Source organism: Neopelma chrysocephalum, unplaced genomic scaffold (assembly GCF_003984885.1).
Source record: "Neopelma chrysocephalum unplaced genomic scaffold, ASM398488v2 Primary Assembly neopelma1_69, whole genome shotgun sequence".
Classification (NCBI taxonomy): domain Eukaryota; kingdom Metazoa; phylum Chordata; class Aves; order Passeriformes; family Pipridae; genus Neopelma; species Neopelma chrysocephalum.
The window spans coordinates 9,524,440-9,546,406 of NW_020897729.1; the positions used below are offsets into that span (position 1 = coordinate 9,524,440).

The following is a 21,967-nucleotide window of genomic DNA, read 5'->3' on the forward strand; positions in this document are numbered from 1 at the left end:
CTGGCAGATGAAAGTCTTATCCCTTTTCACTTCTCACTAAGCAAAACCCTAAAGTAGGCTCTTTCTTCTATCACCCTAACAGTCATTTGTCAGTCAGTCTCCATTTGAAGTCACACTTTTTTCCATAAATACACTGTATTTAAGTGAAATTTAACTAATGGCCCGAAATATATTTTGCATTAATACTCTAAGTGCATACCTGCACAAAACCTACATTATGTGGCCCTAAACCACTGACATCTCTATTTTATAATACCTCAGATCTAACAATCCAATTCTCTTTTCTGTCAAGACTAGAAAGTGGATAAGAAAAATTATGATAAAGCAATTTTCTGGGGGTTTACTGACCTCTATTACAGGAGATATTTCAGTGTCATTGATGTTGGCAGAGTTCACACAGTAATTTTTCTGTCCAGTTCTCCTTACCCACCCAGGAGGTGGATTCAGCCCCGTGCTGTCCATGAGCATCTCCACAATTTGGGATTGCTCAGTTCCCAGATACACTTTAATATGCTTCAATATAACGATATTCTGTGCAATACAAAACATTCTGGTTTTAGCAAGTCTCTGTGTTATTATCCATGACCCAATTTATACAGGAAGTCCACCTAATATTTGAATATTTACTGTGTATTTTGCCAAGCCTTTTTAAAAATACTGATATTGACAATTTTTTTCAGCAATTACAAAACATCTATGAAAAAAGTTCATTTAAGAAAAAAAAAGTGTTACAGAATTAACAGATCCTTCTCCTTTCTTCCTTCCCATCTTCTGTCATAAATGGAAAGAAATTTAACAAGTGGAGCTAGTTAACCATATTTAGCACAGGTACCTAAAGTAGATTTTAATGGTTTCAGTATTCCTAAAATTTCTCCTATGTAAAACACGTAGCTGAAAGAATCATCAGCCTGTGGTTGCAGGTTTTTTTGGGTTGACTTTTCAAGAAGGTATCACTACAGATCACCTTTGTTGTGATGGATTAAGAAAACCTTTGGAATTCTGCTCAGGAGGGCACTTCACATCCCATCCCCTGGCAGCAGCTCTGTAAAACACTCCCAAAACACTTCTCATGTTCCCTTTGCAGTTCGAATTTTAATTTTAATAATTTGGGGAAACTTATGTTAGCTTTATACAGCTCTTGAATTCTCGAGGGAAGGATTAAGATCACTTCGCTGTTCAACATGTTAACCCAGGAAGAATCAGATATTTTTGGGTACTTTAAGACCCTGAGTTGTAGAGGAGGTGAATTTGTACAACTGAGAAAGACACCCAAACCCATCCTATTATTTTCCACACACGAGCACTTTCAATGTGAAGGTGGAATAAAAAGAGCTTTCCCCTTCTCACAGAGGTTGGAACGTGGAGATCCTGGGATTAATAAACGGCAGATCCTTTCTAAACGTTGGAGTCCCAGCTAAGAAAGCTGTCCTTCCAATCTCAGCTCATCAGGAGGAGTGACAGGACATCCACACTGCTTCAAACTGCAATTCCAATTACTCAAAGACTTTTTCACCTCTTCAAATGTCAGGCACTATGAACAATCCCACGGGCGTCATTAGTCCTCCTCCCTTTTATAAAATTAAGGATAACGCAGGCCTAGAGCTGAGATAAATCATCCATCAAACAGATTATCTCCTCCAGATCCTCAGCATGTCCCAAAGTTTGTGCCAAGAATTTTTAAGCTACAGAATAATCAGTCAGTCCCTAATACTGACTGACACCAAATATTGAAAAGAAGTTATTTCTGGGACACCGATTCCAACTGTTTGGTTTAAACCTGAACTCTAAATGCAAATACAATTATAAATCAACCAGCACATGTTTGCAGAGGTTTCACTCATTGTCACAAAAAGGTTAACTGTTGGCACACTTGAAACCTCATAAATGCCAGAATTGTAAAAAAAAAAAAAAAAAAAATAAAAAATTGTGACTTTTTAACTAGAACTAGATAAAACTACAACTGGTTGGGGGCAAAAAAAAAAGATCTGTTTAAAACTGAGTTACCCAATCCTCAAAACTAAGTTACCTCGTAACATTCTTTACAGAACAGAACTACAAATAATTTAATGGATAAAAAAGAACTGTAACTAGTTTGTTGTTACAGAATAGGAAATATTGAGCATTACTGCTTCCAATAGAAAAAAACCCCCATATATGAGTATAAAATATTACAATTTTAAATGACTGTAGATCCTTTCTCTGCAAACTGTGAGGGTGGGGAGGCCCTGGCACAGATTGCCCAGAGAAGCTGTGGCTGCCCCTGGATCCCTGGGAGTGTCCAAGGCCAGGTTGGATGGGGCTTGGAGCAACCTGGGCTAGTGAAAGGTGTCCCTGGCCCATGGCAGGGGGTGGAATGAGATGGTCTTGAAGCTCCCTCCCAACCCAAACCATTTTGCAATTCTATGAAACTCTGATCTTGTGTTCTTGTAACTTTTATTTAAAATACATATAATAATATTACTATTTTCCCTGGAAATTCCTTCCTTCCACATTTAGATAAAGATGAAATGATAAAGAAAAACAGAAGTAAAAACACAACTGTCACGTGATTTTGCTGAACTGATCTTCCCTGAGTGTTGGCCTGGTGTGAGGTTCACTGAGTATTCAGACCTGAAACAGAGCAAATTGGATGCTTTTTCCTTAGGCTAAAAGTTTTATTTATGGATGGGGCTGAAAAAAAAATTTCACTGGTGTCCTGTGGTTACTGTGAATGTGCTCTGTCCAAAAAAATGAGCAGCATTTCTAGTTAATCTTGTATAAACGACCTAGAGCTACCTTGCTGTAGATGTCTAAAGAGGTGTTAATGACAAGGCATTTCAGTATTTTCTCGGGAAATCAATACTTTCAAAGCAGAAACTGTGATTTTCTGCCAAAATTAATGAATTTGCCGCTCCAGAGGTCAGGATGTCATTGGCAGGGAGTTCTGCAGCCTGGGGAAGAAATCATTTCTCAGGACTTTTCCACGCTGAACTGGAGCATTGGGCCAGCGTGAATATTAATGGATGTGTGAGCAAGAGGACAGACTGGAATATAAGGAACTGCTGCCTGTGGTGAAGGAGACAGCTGAGCTGAAAAAAAAAGGCATTATTTAAGTGTTTGTTGTAACAAGAATAATGAAACAAAGCACGTCGAGTCCCTCGAGTGGTGTTTTTTCCGTGGCTCCCTCAGAAAGGTGAAGGAGTTATGAACCAGCTCATTTCCCCAGCTCATTTCCAACGTTGTCCTCTCTCTCTCTCTTAGCTCAGAACAACCCCAAGAAACCCTCCAGGCCCCTCCTGCTCCCAGATCTCATTTCCACCATCACTCTGCTGGTCCAGCATGGGAGGGCCTGTCAGTGGTGTGATGTACTGGGACGTGGGGCCCGGGCTGGAGGCTGAGGAAACCACCTCCTGCTCCAGGCTGCAAATCCATGTGCTTTGGTTACATCCTGGAATGATCCACGCTGTAAATCCCGCTGGGTTCATCCTGGAATGAACCCAGTTGTGTGTGAACACACCTGTTGTGTGATGAAAGAGAACCCAAAAACCCACCGAGCAAGTGCACCGTGATTTTGTAGCTGAGCTCTGCAGATCATCCTGTATAATTATTATTAAGATAAAAGGCCTGACTAACATGATTCCCAGGCAGTGGCTACTTTAACTCGGATTTTCAACATTCCTCCATTTTGAAGTACTCTTCAAACTTTCTGTAAATAACAAAGTTCCCCTTTTCCCCAGGCATCTGTTCCCAAGGTTTCACAGCTCTAATTATTATGAGCAATATCTTCATGGTCTCCTGCTACATCGCTCAGAAAACATAACCAAAAAAAAAAAAAAGATCTATTTTGAAAGTTTCTTTGAACTTCCTAAGTCGATGATTTCTTATATAACTGCAATAAAAACCTCTGGGAAAGAACCTATTATGAGGACTGTGTCAGCAATTTTAGCTTATTACAGATGGCTTGCTCCCCTTTCCACATAACTATTTAATGAATTTAAACTAAGGATTGTATAATTTCAGAGCCAGCAGCAGGCAGAGCTTTTACTGGGAGGTTTTTAATCTGAGATTACGGGCTAATTTAAGAAAGGGATTTGATGAAGCAGGTCATTTTTCAGTGCCTGACATCAGCTCTTTCGGCAGAACCTCAGCACCAACATCATCTTCCAGCAGCAGAGCTGCCGTGTCCCACTGCCATTCGGGGAGGCAAAGAGAGAAATGCTCCATGTTTCCATATTTTCAAGTGTTTGGGAGGAATTTTGACTGTTAATGACCAGGAGAACCTCCAGCAGCAGCTGTTAGAAGGCAGCACATTGCCTAATTCAGGCACATTAGCTATTAGATTTTAACAACTGAGTGTATCCTTATTGTTGTTTTTAATTTCTTATCCATTTTCCAGCCAATTATCCTTACATTTTAAAGCAGTGTTGTAGGAAGTGTTCTCTGTCCTCCTCTCACTCTGTTATAAAGCAATTGTTAGTGCTCCCTGTTAGAAGATCAGTTCCCAATAAAACTATTTATATCTTTATGGTGTGTCCATTCACTGGTAAAAGTTTAACTGTACTAAGAACTGTAAATAGGATAAAAATATAACAAAACATTTGCCTCTCTCCATCCCTGAACAAGAAGCCCAAACTGATTCCCACAGAAATCTTCTTTCTAAGATCATAAAAAGCTGATGAAAGGAAGAGAAAGTGAGGACAGAATGAGTGCAAAAATATTGTATTGACATAATTCTTTACTCACATTACAAACCACCACAGACTTTAGTGTCAGGAAGAGAACAATGAGGTCATTTTACAATGTGAATTACAGCCCTCTGCCTTTCAGACCAAATTTGATAACAAACAAGAGCACAAAAGACAAAGTTTTCAAGGTCTAATGGAACATTTAGATTCTTTCTCAGCATAACTTTGGTAGGATAATGTTTCTGCACAAAGGTTTTGGACAAATCATTAAAGATCTAATATTTGGTATATATAGCATAAATTCACTGCTGGCTAAAGATAAAGGAAATCTTGTGTGCTTAGGGTGACCTTATACTTTTATGACTTTTGTTTTTTTCCCTTACAATTATGACATTTGTGGACCTGAAGGAACACAGCAGAAGTTCCAGCCAGGAAGATTTTGGTTCATATCCTTATCTACACCCAAACAATGATCCTTTTGCTTTTGTAAAGACATTAAAACCAAATTCATCACCGTAAACTGACTCACCTTCTTCCCATATATGACATACATATGACATATATAACACCTGTAACATCACTATTGGCACTTAATATCTCAAATAATACCAGAAAGCAAATTACAGATATGTTCCCTGATTTATAGGAATGAGAGAGAATGGATTTGATTCAGGGTGATGTTTTTCTCTTGCCCACTTTGTAGGGAACAACCCTGAGCATTGCAGGACCAGCCTGGCTGTGCAAAGCACAGGAGACTGGCAGAAAAGTTTCTGCACTCCAGGTTTCCCAGAAATTCCCCATGATCAGGGAGGAATTTTAGAGAAAAGAGAGGAATAAGTCATTGCAGACTCAAACACCTCTGGATATAAATCAGAGCTCAGAGCAGAGAACTCAACACACACCAGTTGCTCAGTGCCCTGCAGAAGATCTGCTTCCCCACAAAGCACAGCCCCTTTTTCCCAGGTATTCTTCAAGCTGTTGTACTCACAGGATCAGGAGGGGAAAAATTAGTCATAGGTAGCCAAATGCCATCTGTTCCCCAGCCTGGAAGTGAACATCCACCAGAAACCCTTCCCTGGCTCCAGTTTGTCTCCTGGAGGAGGCACCACCCAGGGTAAAGCTGAGCTACACCCCCCACTCCAGCTGTTCTACATATTACACAAACCCTTCTTCCTGTTTTAATCATGTTGTTTTATTCTATTTTGCATTCTGTTGGGAAGCCAGAGTGCATTCCAATATAAAAAAGAAACCAAAGTATTGTGTTTTTCCAGAAAAAAAAAATAAAATAAAATAAAAAACTTGATGTCAAAAGGAAGAATTGCTTGATATCTACTTTCTTTTGAAAGCTGGTTTTATCAGCTTAGGTTTATACAAGATATCTAAGGCATAAGTCCCTAAAATTTGGCCACTACCCAAAAAACCCATCCTGACCATGGTGATTTATAAGGTGGCAAAGAAACAAAGTTACTTTTTACTGTCTGGTGTCTTCATATGCCCCCAAACACCACTAATTATCCACTAGGAACACATGCCTGACATCTTCCTAATCCTAGTTCTTACTCTAACTATTGTCCTTTTGCAACTCAAGTGCTAGAACTTGCCTTCAGGTAAGGTAAGGTGAAGTTATTAATGCATAATTCAAGAAAGAATCCTATGACACCCCTAAAAGTAATATTTTTTTTTTTTTTTGCATTTCTAGGCTAAGTTATGCAGCAGCATCAGAACAATATGGCCAAATTTTAACATTATTGCAAGCAGATAACTAAGAGTAAACAAATAAATCCATAAACATTAACATTTTCATTACTTACATCCTAAACACCGTGATAAAAAGCCAGATAAAAAAGCACAGGAGAGATTTCTTCAGCCTCAGTATTATGAGCTGCAAATATTGCTGCAGTAAGTCAACAAGCAAAGTTTTTTTATTGCTAAATATGTAATTAAAAAAACATCACATTCACCTAGGAAAACCTGCACTGATTTGAAGCAGAACATCTTGTTCTGAATCAGCACTTCAGAACCCAAGCAGAAGCCCCATATCACTAAAAACTCAAGAATTGGGTTTGTCTGGGTTTTATTACTCTACAGTCCTTCCACAGTGGAAAAATAGATTAATTTGACCTAAAATAGAGCACATTTATTTGCATAATAGTAGCCCTGGAAATAAAAAAAAAAAGCACCTTAGGACTATCAGGTAGAGGATGAAACAGAAAATTAAACTAACACAGTTTTCTGGCAGTTTTTCAGCATTTTTGTGACCTACTTTCCAGCATTTTTTCCTAAGCTGGTGTAACTCCATCTAGTAATCCCTAAACTAGAACTGAAAAAAAAAAAAAAAGAAAACCCATATGGCTTAAAATGCACAATTCCTTTTGGAAGATTCTCAAATACCAAGTAAGTCTCTATGACACTTAATATTTTTCTTAGTTAACTAGGACATCACAGGGGCTTAATCCAGCTCTATAATCACAGCAGCAGTTGGTGGCAGACTCATTACTAAGAAGATACTCTTAGGTCTGGCTTTTTTCCCTCTTTATGGTATCTTTTACACCCTTTCCTAGTAGTTACCTCAGAATTAAACCCAACAAATCTCCTTCAGATTTTATACTAAAATGAGGGGTTTTACTTGGCAAACACATGATAAGACACATCTGTACAAGAAAATTAGGGAGGGAGGGAAAATAAAGTTATGTAAAGTTTCACTAATGAGCTGATCTTTATAAATGGCTTCTCCCATTCAAATTGGTTTTCTCACGTCCTTAAAATCCCTGTTTAGACACACAGACTTGCACTGTGCTACAACATGACATAATTTCATTGATTTCACAGCAGTGATAAAATTCAGGCACATATTAGGGTGGGAGATAGAGAGATAAATTGCCTCACTTATTGAATGCTCGGTGTAATAATTAGCATTGAAAAGATCCCAGGGAAAGCCGTGTCAGCAAGCATCTATCATTTCTCCAGGAATATGCCTGTGTTGGGAAGTGGGATGATGTGGTGCTTAACCTGTATCTGCATCATTGCAACCATTAATCTTTTCCATGTGAAGTGGCAGCTGAGTGCCCAGTTCGAGCGTTGCTTTCTTAATATTAAAAATAGAGCTGCAAACATCATTTCTGTACCTGCTCCTCGCCAGCCTGGGCAGAGCTGCTTCTCCACGACCTCTGCTGGGGTAACTCTTTGGTTTCTCTCTCCCTAGTGTGAAATCCTGCAGTTATTTCTCCCTTTGTGTCTGATTCTGCTCCTTCATCTTCCTTTTTTGAGCTGCTTCTGCCTCTGTCTTCTCCCACTGCTCTCGGTCCCAGTGAGGCCTCACCTGGACTTCTGTGTTCAGTTCTGGTCTCCACAGTTCCAGAAAGACAAGGAGCTACTGGAGAGGGTCCAGTGGAGGCCACAAAGATGATAAAGGGTCTGAAGTATTTCTCTTAGGAGAGCACGGTTAGCCTGGAGGAGACTGAGAGGGAATGTCATCAATCCATACAAATATCTCCAAATGGGTGTCAAGAGGATGGTGACAAATTTTTCACTGGTGTCCAGCAACAGGATGAAGAGCAATGGCCATAAAATAAAATACAAGAAGTTCCACCTCAACACAAGGAAGAATTTCTTTCCATGAGGGTGGCAGAGCACTGGAACAGCCGCCCAGGGAGGGTGTGGAATCTCCCTCTCTGGAGACATCCCAAACCCAAACCTGGATGTGTTTGTGTGTCACCTGCTCTGTGTGACCCTGCCTGGGTGATCTCCAGAGGTCCTGAATCACTCCATGATTGGGATTCTCTCCAGCCATGAGGATGCTGCATGACCAGCAACCCTTCCATGGCCATCAGAGCTGTGCTCGGGAAAGGGATGTTCCCACTGATGGAAATGAGATGAAAGGAAAAGAATCCTGCTGAAAATGAATCCAAGCATATCATCTGTGTGCAAAGACTCGTGAGAATACATTAAGGGCTTCCCCTGATACACATTCAGACCCAGATTGTTGTTTACCTCTCTGAGAGATGAAGCTGATTATTCATCATCAGGATCTCATCAGTAACAGGAGTCTCAGTTTCCCCCCTCACACCATGCAAATGATATTCTGATCACATCAACATATTTTATTATTATTGTGACATCAAACCATCCTCCCGAGGTAGGTGTAAACACTTTTGTTTCCTTCCACTGCAACAGCTCACTGAGTGGCCTCTTCACAAAATAATGAAGAATTGAGGTGTTCACAGAGATTTGTGTAACAAAACTACTCAGACATCCAAGGACTGGAACGAAACAGCATCTCTGCACACCTGTAATAAAATCTGCATGGCTGTTTTGATAGCACTGAGTCCCTAATCAAATAAAAGAGAGTTCACATCATTAAACAGAAGCATCCTGAGAGGCAGGGATAGAACAGACTCATCCTCAGTTCCACCCTCCCAGACAGAACTTCACACAGTATCAAGCAGAAGTTCAGACTGTCCAATATGAAACTTAAAAAGATCTATGAGCCTGAGAAGCACCTTCAAAGTTCTGATAAAAATCAATCATTTGTGGAATTTAGCACAGTGAAGGAATCCTGTCCATACTAATGACAATGGGAGCTTCACACCAAAACTTGTGGCTTTGTGAAGTCACCAAGATCCCAGATTAAACCATTCCTTGCCACTGATCCAGGGTCTCCAAGACCTGGATGAGCCTTGAGTAACAGAGTTGTGAGGATGCAAGTCCATAAACAAGGGAGGGTTTTAAGACAGGGGACTCTGAAGCTTAAAAATGGTTTTTGGAAGCTCATTAAGGAACTAAAATCCATAAATCTCTGGAGTGCAGCGAGAACAGAACTTCAGACAGGTACTGCTGCCCCAAAGAACTCACCTGCCTCTTCTGATAACCCTCAAAGCAGAGATTCCACCCGCTCCCTGTCCTGAGCTGTCTCAGCCATTAACATAATTGAGCTTAACTTTCAAGACACTGCTCTGGATTCAATTAGCTTTGCTGCTGCATCTGCCTGGGGGATGTTTCTCCACTCTGACAATCTCCAGTGAAGCAGCATCTTTAACCTCTGTCAGTCAAACATTCTGGAGTCTTCCCCTACCCTGGGTTTAGAAGCCTCTCTTCCCGATATTCACCTAAAATGCTTTTTCTGGAAATCTGTTCACCCTAATGCCTATTTTTATAAATCTGGCAGCTGTCCTGCGACTTTCCCAAGATGTGGCAGCCCTTGGAATGTGCATTCAACACATGAAACACCTTCTGCCCACTCAAACCTGTGCACTGCTCCTTCCCATGGGTGTGTACACACCAATTCATGTGAACACACACACGGCCTGGAGACTAAAAATGAAAGGAATTTTGCTTATGGAGCACATCCTTGTGTTCAGCCTCAAAAAAATATTTCATTTTTGCCCTGCCAGGTTATTTGAATAGCTCAAATATGACCAAGTCTAACAATAGTAACAGTACAATCCATGAGACCGGACAAAGCCAAACTCATTAAATGCTCAATTCTATCACTTACAAGCTCCACAAAATGCACAAAGAACTCCTGGGAGTTTTCTATTTGGACAGAACATCAACCAGATGATCTACTATAAATTTTTCCCCCCATAAAACCTGTGATTTTTTTTTTTTAATTACAGGTTTATATCTAAAAGCAAATTCATTATCACACCCGCTGTCATCCTAATAATAAAAGCAAATAAATAAAGGTGGATCTTTTAGACTGTAGCTCTGTAAAGTGTAGACTTTGAAAATGTTATCCATCTATCAAGTAATAAAAACTTCTTCCTTCTACAGCTATTTAGATTTTCTGGGAATGACAGCTATTGATAATTGAGTAAAGCTGCTAAAACACAAAATGAGGAGCTGGTTTTGATTGATAGGAAAGACCTTTCACTGCCCAGTTATCTGAATCCTGAGCAGATATATGACAATACATCACCCAATGCCATAAATAACATCCATTAGACATTAAAACAGAATTAAGTCTTCAGTCCAGTTTTTAACTCGCTAAACCTGTTTATTCCATTCTTTGTTTCCTTCCTTAAGCAGCTTCTGGTCCAGGAAAGTTCATTATGCCCTGCCCTGTGATTACTCTGAGTTTCCTTAATGGTCATTTCAGCTTTTTAAAACCCAAAATAAATTAACTGTATCACTTCTCAGTTATCTGTTATTTTGCTGACACCCTGGAGGAAAGAATATTTTCCTTTTGGGATCACTGCAATTTATCCTGAGAATATATCACATTCATTATTAATCTATTGTTATTTTTCAGCTAATTTACTAAATACTGAGGTAAGGCCCATTGGTTCACAACTCCTGAGCTTGACCACATGTTTTAAAGAGAGAGAAAATATAATTTTCCCTCTGGTTGCCCAGATTTTAACAACAAGGCAGTTCAGAAAATTAATTCTTTAATTTTTTGAGAAACTTTGTGAAGGAGCTGCCTCAATAATGCCACCAGTTGTCATCTGTGGTTTCAATCTACTGAACCCCTTGGTGTGCCAACAGCTCAGAGCACAGGCAGAAATCTCCTAGGAAGAAATATGACTCTTACAAAATGATGCAGAATAGATTATCTGCATCTTTAATCAATATTTTCAATGCACATGGAGCACTGAAACATGGTGTTTACTGCATTATCCCTTGTGGGGTATAATTATATTGTATATACGTGAAAGCAATTTAATTTGTTTGCATCAAGAGATACACTTGTGTCATATTCAAAACAACAATAATGTGCACAATGATGCAGAGAGGATTTAAAATTTTTTAACTGTTCTGTCTCAAATAACACATCCTTTTATTATTTTTGCACACTATCTGCATTCAGAAAATAAACCCCAAAGTGAGCTCCAGCAGAAGTGAGAGAGCTGGTTTGATTAAACCCCATGTTGCTGCACTCTTCCTCTGGACTCAATCTGTTCATTTTGGTGGAGTTCAATAAATCAAATGTGTGATACATTCAGGAGATGTCCCTCCCATCCTCTAAGCACAGGGTTTGAGCTCATCCTGACCTAAAGGGGCCGTTTTACAGGGAGCGCTGACTGCACCTGATTGCCTTGGCACTGAAACAGTGGCTATTTTATAGATAGACAGAAATATAAATACCTTATACCTTTGGTAAGGTTTGGGTACATTTGGGGAAAGGAAATCCAACACCAGGAGGATCCACTTTTCACTCCTTGTCCTCGTGGAAGAACTCTGTGGTTCTGAGCATCAGATCTGCAGCAAAGAGGTGAAACCAAACCCAAAACCTAAACTGTTAGAAACAGAGAATCACACAACGTCCTGAGTGGGAAGGGATTCACAAGGATCATCAATTCCAACTCCTGGCCCTGCACAGGACACCCCAAAATCCCACCATGTGCCTGAGAGGATCATCCAAACCCTCCTGGAGCTCTGGCAGCCTTGGGGCTGTGCCCACTGCCCTGGGGAGCCTGGGCAGTGCCAACCACCCTCTGGGGGAAGAACCTTTCCCTGAGATCCAACCTGACCCTGCCCTATTAGATGCCTGTATATGGAATTAAGATTAGTTTGCTTGGTTTTTTTAATGTTCTTCCTGTAGATTTTGCTATAAAAGCATAGAGAATGAACAACATCTCTTGTGTTTGTTCATATAATTATCAAATAATAAAGAATTCAGTGCTGAACTCTCCTCCTTTTCCCATCTCCACACCCTCACCCCTCTCCACCAGTGCACACCCACCACGTGCCCCTGCTGCAGGACTGTCACTGCTCCCATCCCCTCTTCCCATCCCTGGAGTCAGGTACAGAAAAGCAGGGAACAAAACCAGCCCCTGTCTTTGTGGAATTTTCATAATAGAGCTCTACCATGACTAAGTGATCGGTTTTGACATGCGATGCAAATCTGAAGTTAAAAATATCGTTTTCCCTCAAAGTTAATTATGAATCATTAGAAAGACTGAAATAAAATCTCCTACCACGTCCCTTTCAGCTTTTTTTTTTTTTTTTCCTGAGCAAACATGGAAAATATAAATCACTTCAGAGGACTGTTACAAGGCAGCAGACACTTGGTAACTTCGGGGTTTATTTGAACTGGTGTCTCTAAATCATACGATTTTGTTGTTGCATCTGCAAGTACTACAACAGCTGAAAATCACCTCAGAGATATAAATATTTTCTGCTGAAGTGTATTAAAGTGAACAGGTACAGGAATAGACACAGATTCATGAGTGTAATGAAAATTTGATACTTATACTGAAAAAGCACTAATCATACAACAAATCAAAATAGAAACAGAAATTGGAGTATTTCTTCTCACGAAGTAGCCCTTGGTAAATTTAAATTTCACTGTTTTCAACCTCACCTTGGGCTGGAGAAGCAAATTACCAATAATGCTGAAGCTGCAGAAATTCCGTTATTTATTTTAATTTCACATCTTCTAAAATCCACAAAGAGATATTTTTCCCTTCTTCTCATGTTTAAATCACTCCAGAAAGAACGGGGTGTCGTTTCAACAGAACCAGAGGTTGGTTTGTTGGTGAATTTTTAAAGACAAAGCACAAGAAGGCAGAAATAGCAACATATTCTTCCCTCTCTTTTCTTAGCGCTGCACCTCAACTCAGATCCCTGAGGAATCCTCCTGCCCAGCCATCCCCCCCTAATGCTTGAACATTTAAGTTGAATTTCGCTGCGGATGGAGAAGAGGGAATTGGGAGGACAAAGGGAAGAGAGAAAGGGGAAGAAAAGTCAAAGGTGTTGAAACTTGCAGGAAGATACCAAAGGCAGGAGAGGGAAATGGAGACGTGTCTCGGCACACACAGAGACCTGTGACATCCTCAGCCCCAAATATCAGACAGGCTGAGACTGAAGGAATTTAAAGTATTAGAGGCAGGTAAATAATTCATGAGCATATCCACAGGTACAGGAGAAAGAAGAAAGTAAGAATGGCAGAGGGTCCCCCAAAGCCCAGCTGAGTCTGGGCCCTTCCCACGTGAGCCACAACCCCTGGCACTGCTGGGCACTGTTCCCAAAGGATTTCTGGCAGAGGGCAATGGGGTCATGGATGGGACAGCTCACACACAGCTGGAAACTCACAGAAACAAACCCACTGTACAAAAGAGGGATTTACAGCAAGACACCACTTCTTTCCTATATTTATGGCAAAAAAAAACTACCACTACCTGCTTATGTTTATTTATGGCAAAAGACATCCCACTCGCTTATATTTACATGATAAAAAAGCAGTATTTGCATGAAATGTCTACAAAGCACCACTTTCACAGAGTAAAGTGGGCTGGAGGTGCTGGGCAAGACTGAAACACATTTTCACTCTGCTGCCTGTACCACGTCAGAGCACAGGGGCTGCTCCAGAATCAGCTCCCACCCAAAATCCCCTGAGGTCGTGACTTTTGAGAGGAGAAGGTGGCACAAGGCCCCCCTGCCCCGCTGGATATGGCTGGTGTGGGGACTGGCAAAGGCAGGAAGCCTCTTCACTGCTTCTCCTTCCAGCACCAGGGATGCACAGCAAGGCTTCCAAAGTGCTGTTCCAAAAATACAACCTGTACCCCCTCAAGTGATGCAATTACGAGGAGGTGTTGAGTGATCTCCCTCCCCGTGTACCTACGGCAAAGCTGCTCATTAAATATGCTCCACTCAGTGCCTGTCTCACTCCCGGGATAAAATATCATTTTAATAACCTCAGCAATAAACAGGATACCTGCAAAACCCACAGGATGGGGAGAGCAGTGCAGGAGGAAGTGGGAAAGCAATGCAGGATGAACTTGGAAGTAGTGCGGGATGAAGTGGAAAGCAGTGCAGGATGAAGTGGGAAGTAGTGCAGGATGAAGTGGGAAACCAGTGCAGGATGAAGTGCAAAAGCAGTGCAGGATGAAGTGGAAAGCAGTGCAGGATGAAGCGTGAAAGCAGTGCAAGATGAAGTGGAAAAGCAGAGCAGAATGAAGTAGGAAGCAGAGCAGGATGAAGTGGAAAGCACTGCAGGATGACCTGGGAAGCAGTGCAGGATGAAGTAGGAAGCAGTGCAGGATGAAGTGGAAAAGCAGTGCAGGATGCACTGGGAAGCAGTGCAGGATGAAGTTGAAAAGTAGTGCAGGATGAAGTGGGAAAGCAGTGCAGGATGAATTGGGAAGCAGTGCAGGATGATTTGGGAAGCAGTGCAGGATGAAGTGGGAAAGCAGAGCAGGATGAAGTGGAAAGCAGTACAGGATGAAGTGGGTGCTGCACATTCCTCGGCACAAACCACCTCCTCCAAAAGGTTGGGAAAGGGAATGACCCTGAAAGAGGGAAATGTCTGATCCTGCCAGGCATCCATGGAAAAGGCTGAAGGCAAATGACTCCTCTGGGTGTGATTAAAGCCTCTGACAGACCCAGGGAGCTGAGAGCCCTGTGTCCTGCTTCACTCCCACTGACTGAAGGATCCAAGAGGAGCTTGGATCAACTTCATCTCCTGAGATCCAAATAAAACTGTCTTTCACCTGGATTTCCCCTTCCCCTCATCCCACTGCTTTTGGGAAGCTGGGATTCCTCCCCCAGCAGCACCATTCCCTTCCCAACAGCCCAAACCCTTCTGCACCTGCAGAGCCCCTTTGGAGAAGTTCTGAGGATACAACACTGGGACACCTTGGATTTCATTTAATGTTCAGGTCTACTAATTTATACTTATCCCACTGGGCTCTCTTATACCACAAAATATTGCTCTTTTTGCTCATATAAACAATTTTTTACCTTTCTGTGGGCTTGTTTCCCCATTTTGTTTTTGCTCTACTGCAATTCCTTTGATTTTAGCAGGACAGGTGCAACTTAATGCAAAATCGGGATCAAATCTTCCTTAATTTACACACCGAAATTAAAATATTAGTAATTTTTCTTAAGAATGCTGTACTTTTGACCAGCAGAAATAATAATATCTTTTAGCTACTGCAGGCCTACAGATTGCACCAGTCAAACAGCCCAGAGTGATACAACACAGAGGCAGCTTTGGTGAGGTGTCACAGTGAGCTGGGAGCTCACATTTGGTGAAGATGCACTTAGGATTTTCAGAGAATCACAGAATGGCTTGGGTTGGAAGAGACCTTAAAGATCATCCAGTTCCAAACCCCTGCCATGGGCAGGGACACCTTCCACTAGCCCAGGTTGTCCAACCTGGCCTTGGACACTCCCAGGGATGGGGCAGCCACAGCTTCCCTGGGCAACCTGTGCCAGGGCCTCCCCTCCCTCTGAGTAAAGAATTTATTCCCAACATCTTATCTTAATCTCTCCTCTTTTAGTCTAAAAGACCAGCTGATTTTCTTTACAGATACAGATAAGCCATTCTGGATTTCCCTAATTTCTCAGGCAGCTTCAGGCCCAACACAAGGATTAGTAAGATTGTCCTTTTCATTCCCACTGTCGGTTCACATTTAGTAATGTATAAGAAATAGTTTACCTTTATTTAAATGGAAATTACCTGCCTCAAAAAGTAGCTCCAGTGTGAGTTAAAAGCTGCTGCATCTCCACTAAAATTAAGATAACTCCATACACATTGCTGCTGCTATTTTTTTCTTGGTATGATGTTTAAGTACACTTTTATTTAAAATAAGAAACCCCAAACCGTAAATTCCATGTTAACCCCTGGGAATACAAGGCTGGCCTGGAACAGGAAACAGGGTTTTTTTACTGAAATTTCATTTTATCATGTTCTAACACCTACTTGTTCTCTGGAGTAAATTACCTGCAAAGATTGTATTAAAGAATTTCTGTATTGAAGAATAATAATGGCAATTTCATAGTGATTTCACAGTATTAAGCAAGCACCACACAAGAAAACCATCAGAGCAAAATCCAATTTGTTACTTTTCCCACACTGAATTTTACTTCTCTTTGGTTGGCAATTAGTGATTACAAAAGTTTAATCAAAGTCTCGGTTTCTTCTTTCTTTTTAAATGTAGCCACAGTCAGAATTAGATTTAACCAATAATTAAGTAAATTGGACTTGGCTTAGTACACAGGAAATTGAGGATAATTCATAAACATGATCCATTAGCAATTTGTATACTCATATGGATTTTTTGAGAAATGATAATGTTGAAACAAGTAATTAGAAAATAAAAGTGTTTTTCAAGTGTATTAGAATGATAAATTCTTTTACCTGCACGTAGAGAGGGCTGCACTAGGATTTTATGGGGAGCTGCTGTTCAAGTAAGTGAAGATTGACCTGAAAGAGAAAAATGTAAATGGGAAAGAATTACAAAACCTCAGCATGAAAGAATGACGCAGAACCTTTTCAAAAGAAGAAAAAGCATCATGGATATGGTGAGGAGGGAGAGAGAAATACCCAAATTGACATTTTTAAGGGAAATTAAAGACAGATTTAGGCCTTGCAGACTGTGGAAGAGAGAACAGTAGCACTGAAAAGAACATTTCAAACAAAGAGGATGTAGAGAAGGCTCAGCAATTTTGGGCTGGTTGCAGCTCTAACCTTCCTTTACAGAGGGGGAATCTGGTTCAGCAGCCACATAATGATGCTCACAAGGGCTGTTCAATCCATTGCAATCCTGTTCTGCACTCAGAGGAGTTAGAAGTTGAGGTGCAACTTGGAAATATGTAAGACTTCTGCCAGAAGGGATCAGAGCTGGAAATACAGAGTCAGGAGTTCTGTCAGGAGAGGAGTTCTGCTCTTTCAGCCCAATTTATCCCCATTTCCTCTTTGTTTTCTCCTCTGTCTTCAGTATATTAGTTTTTAGCTGAAGGAGTCTGAGTTGTTATTTGGAGTTGCAGTGCTACACCTTTGATTCATGTGCTAAAACAGCAAGTGCAGCAGATGACACCAAGAACTGTCTGTGGAAATGCTTATTTACTGTTGTACGGCTTTGGGCTGAAAAAGATCCTGAAATAATCAATCTGTGGCACACACAAAAAAATCCCCAGACTAGATTTCCAAAATATCAAAGCTTGGTTTACAATATAATTAATGAACTTTCATCTTAAGAGCACGGACACATAAGATGTCTTTAAATAGAGTGAACATCCAAGCTACTGCTGTCCAAAGTCTAATAAATGATATGATGTTTTTGCTGCATTTTACCCCCTCTCCTGGATAAATACTTTGCAAGGAGCTGAGGACCGATAACCAAATTCCTGTATCTGCTGCTAAAGCTATGAGCTAAAATTTGGGCACTGTGTGAAGTTTTAAAAATAATAAATTCATCAGGATGCATATTAGATTTCATGGTTATCTACTTTAACATAACAAATAGGATTATATTGTCCACCCTCAGAGCATTGGAGTTGCAAGCCTATATTTAAGCCTCTACACATCAAACTTCAGCAGCAGTGAGACAAAAATGAATTGTGCTGTGGCACAAAGTCACACCTCATGGTCACTTAACTGTATCACCAATTCAGTCTAAGGGTAAAATTGGTTAAGATGGAATAAGATACACAGCAAATACATAAAAAAAATAAATGAGTCCATCAGATTTCATTAAATTCTAATGCAGTTCGAAATGACATAAATAGGTATGTTCATAAGCACAGCACTTTAACTGATATTTGCAAGGTCAAGGATAGAAACAGAGAACCAGGAGCCCACAATTTTAGTTTTGTGGCTTATTGCAGTCTTGATGTTGATATTCTCAGATTTTTAGGACACTGACCATTCTTTCATTTCTCGTGGAAAACACTGGTGGGATTCAATGATCGTGATTACCCTGAAAAGGGAACACTCAATGAAGAAAGTTATTATGGTTTGCTGGGTCAGTTCACGGTGTGGGAGGATTCCAAGTCAAGGCAAATCCCGAAAAAGGAGAGTCCACAGGGTGAGTCCATCTGTCCTACACAACAACAATAAAATGGGACATTAAAATGTAACACTCCTTCAGCTCAAAGGTGCTCAGCACAACAGCACTGAGAGTTTTGTTGCAGAAATACTCTCTTTGCCTTGGAATCACAAGTAGGGATTTTTATGTTTCCAAGACTAAAAATAACAACTGAAATATCGGAGCTTGGAGCAGGACATCAAATCCAAATTTCACTCCGATGGTTTGAGGGCTGTTTGCCGAGGAAGTTTAACTGTTGATGGGTGTAAGAACCCACACTGGTACTGACAGTGACACCAGCACATGAATATCTAATCTCATGCAATTGGAATCCATGAAAAATACGGCAATAAATCCTTTATTAGCTAACAGAGCCTCATCGTTTTTCAAGCCTTCTTGCATTGCTACAAAAAACCCCACAGAAGTGTTTGCTAACAACAGTTTGCACATCCAGGATCCTGTATTTACACACTCTAATAGCTGGTCAATGAAGCACAAGGTTTCTTTTGGTTTAGTTCGTGTTCTACAGGAAGGTGTTTCCAGTTTAATAAAACACTGTGCGCGTGTCCCTGAGCTCTGATCAGTTTGTGAATTTTCCAAGGTAATCTTTCCTGTTTCACAGAATCACTGAACTCTCTCCATTTTACCAGACATTACCTTCTCTTTTCACACCACTGCTGTCTCCTCCACTGCATCACATAAGCAGTGGGAAAAAAAAAAATCAAGGAAAAAATTTTATTTGGCAATAAAATTGCCAAAGGATATCAAAAAAACACTATCTCCTAAATGTGGATCCTCACTCAAGTGGCTTTGGGACCGCAGAATTTACGTAGCCAAAATCTGGCTCTGTCACACGCATCGAAAACCAAGTTATAACCACTTGGAGAGGCTATAAAGTCTGGTTTTTTTTGAAGTTTCAGGGTCATCAATATTGAGTCAGAGTATCACTGCAGAGCCAGGGACAGGGAACCAGCAAGTGGCAGGAGCAGCCCGTGGGTGAGACACACGGAACTGTCCTGGCAGACGCGGGAGCTCAGCCTTTGATGTCAAACAAACTTGAGTTTGAGGCATTTTATTGACCAGTTTCTTTGACTGGCTGTATTTTGGGGGGGTTGAACACAGGGTGTTTTGGGAGGAGGTGGGATTGTCCCACTGCTTGGAATGGCAGTGTTATCACTGCTGAGCCTTTCATCAACTTTTTGCCTCTGCTTGGAGCGATTTGTTGTTCCCTCCTCGCGCGGAGATGGAATTTTGGAGAGAGTGAGCAGCTTGTCAAAGCTGTGACTAATGAACAAAGGAGTGAGAAAAGGGACTCAAAGAGGCTCATTCCCTGGCAGCTTTGCTCCAGGAGGGTGATGGCACTGGCTGTGCACTGTGCACGTGTCATGTTCTCTTCAACTCCTTTCTCTGCTGTGCACAGAGGAACAAGGACAGACCTGCAGCAAGGCAAACCTAGGAGACACTCAGGGTTCTGCCTCTGCCCATTAACCATAAGCTTCACTTGTGATTAACTTTATAAGTGTCTCCTATAATGAAGAAAAGAGGCCGTAAAATACAACTAAACCTGAAAAAGATTATATGGAAAGAAATCTGGGAAGCAAAAGCATCCAGGACTGTGAGAAGAAACTGGGAACCAGTGTAATGACTCCGAAGCAGAAGCTGGAAAGGGTGGAAAGCTGATAGGAAAGGGTCAGAGGGTTAAGCCTCTGACCATCTGCTTAAAAAAAATATAAATAAATAGAACTACAATATCTTTCCCAAAGTTCAGAAAACTCTGTAATGCACAGCAGAGAAGTAGGGAATGCCAGCAATGGGATTTATCCATTACTAGACAAAAATGGCAGAAAAATTAACACTGGTAATTCATTGCATGGTAACTCACCTGTTGTTTTGCCAAAAGCCAATTGATTTATTCTGTTCATCAGATGATGAGTCACTTTCTTTTCCAAAATTAAGATGCCAAGTTATTAAATACAGGCACCATAAGTGAGGAGGGTCAACACAGGCTCCTTCCATAGGTTTCAAACAAGTGTTATTTATGATCAGTGACTTTCAATGCCTATTCAAGAACAAGGAATCTTCTGGATTAGTGAAAGAAGTGCAATGTTTTGTCTACATATACAAGAGATAAACACAATGACAAAGTAATTATATAATTATCATTCTGACAATGATTCCAGGCCAGGTAATGGAATGACTGAGGCAGAGCTCATTAAGCACAGAACTAAGAAAAGTGTAATTAATGCCAATCAAACTCAGGTTTATAAAGATTAGATCATTGCCCAACTAATGAGGTGCCTCTTTGTAAGATTAGAGGTTGATTAATGAAAGGTGAAAACATCAGAAACATTTAGTTTGGGCCCTGGGTGGTTCATTTCAAAAAGTAAAGATAGGAATGAACATGGTAAATTATGGGATGAGCTTGATTATGTCCCAAAACTGATACCTGTGAACAGTTAGGATGGGATGGTCCAGGGTCCATGTCTGAGAGGGTCTGTGTGGGTCATCACCACACACCAGGCAGTTTAAACCCACTGTACAATCCACCAGAGGAAGAAGGAATTTCAAGTGGCACATTCCTGGAACGAAGCTGGTGAGAGGCAATTTATTAAACCACAGTAAATTGACCACTTACAATATTTGATAATATTCTTTTGCTCTCTATTCCCATCTCCCCTTCCCTACGATCCCTAGAGTTCATCTCCTACGCCTGTCCCAGTCTGAGTGATGCACCAACACGTTGATCAATCACAGCCACCTGATAAAGGCTTTCAATTTGTTCATTTTTAAATTGTTCATCCTTCACTGTGGAACACTGCACTTCATCCTCTCGGGGGCTAAACACCGCGCGCTGTTTTTTGTCAAATGTCATTCAAGAACTTCTCTGTGATATTGCTGCCCTCCTCTTTTTACAATAGCTCCCATTTTTTTCAACCACTTCCATTAGCATCCTCTCATTTTTCCTCCAGAGGACTAGAGAAAACATCAAATAAGATCAGCTCTTAGATTGATTCTTCAGAAATTCCATATTTGAGTCTCAGAGTTCCTTGCAGTGCAAATCAAAACAAAACTTGAAAGCCTCCCAGAAACTACATGGTGAACAAGATTGAAAATGTGTTATTCAGGCCAGCTGAAAGAGATAAGTTTTCGGATACTAGTATAGAAAAATATACTTTAAAACTAGTGATATTTTAAACACAGTGACTAGAATTAATCATGATGCTTCGGTGATTGTTTAAAGTTGAAAATATTCTAAGCCAGACAATATTTTCTGAATGGCATAAGTTAATTTTAAGCACAAAATTAAAGCTATGGCTGCTGGATTAAATGACAATAATACTATTTCATGTTTTATGATCTATTTAGTGTCACAGACTCCCCCAACATAGACAGACTTTTAACAAGGTGTCCACACACATTCACCTCAGCTCTCCTACCTTTATTTTCCTCTATCTTTTTATAGGGTTATCTCCAGCTCAGAGTGAATGATTAATTTTATATTTGCCCTCTAATACTCCTTTTGATGCTGCATTAAATGCTCTAATGATG

The 21,967-nt window shown here is 40.6% G+C and overlaps 1 long non-coding RNA gene across 1 annotated transcript; it reads right to left on the reverse strand.

Moving 5' to 3' along the window:
- Window positions 1-425: 425 nt before the first annotated feature.
- Window positions 426-21,002, reverse strand: LOC113968768. The gene is made up of 3 exons (XR_003534649.1): window positions 20,865-21,002; window positions 16,750-16,815; window positions 426-531 (listed from the first exon to the last, which is right to left on the reverse strand). It is a non-coding gene; the product is annotated as an uncharacterized LOC113968768 (long non-coding RNA).
- Between the last annotated feature and the right edge of the window lie 965 nt (window positions 21,003-21,967).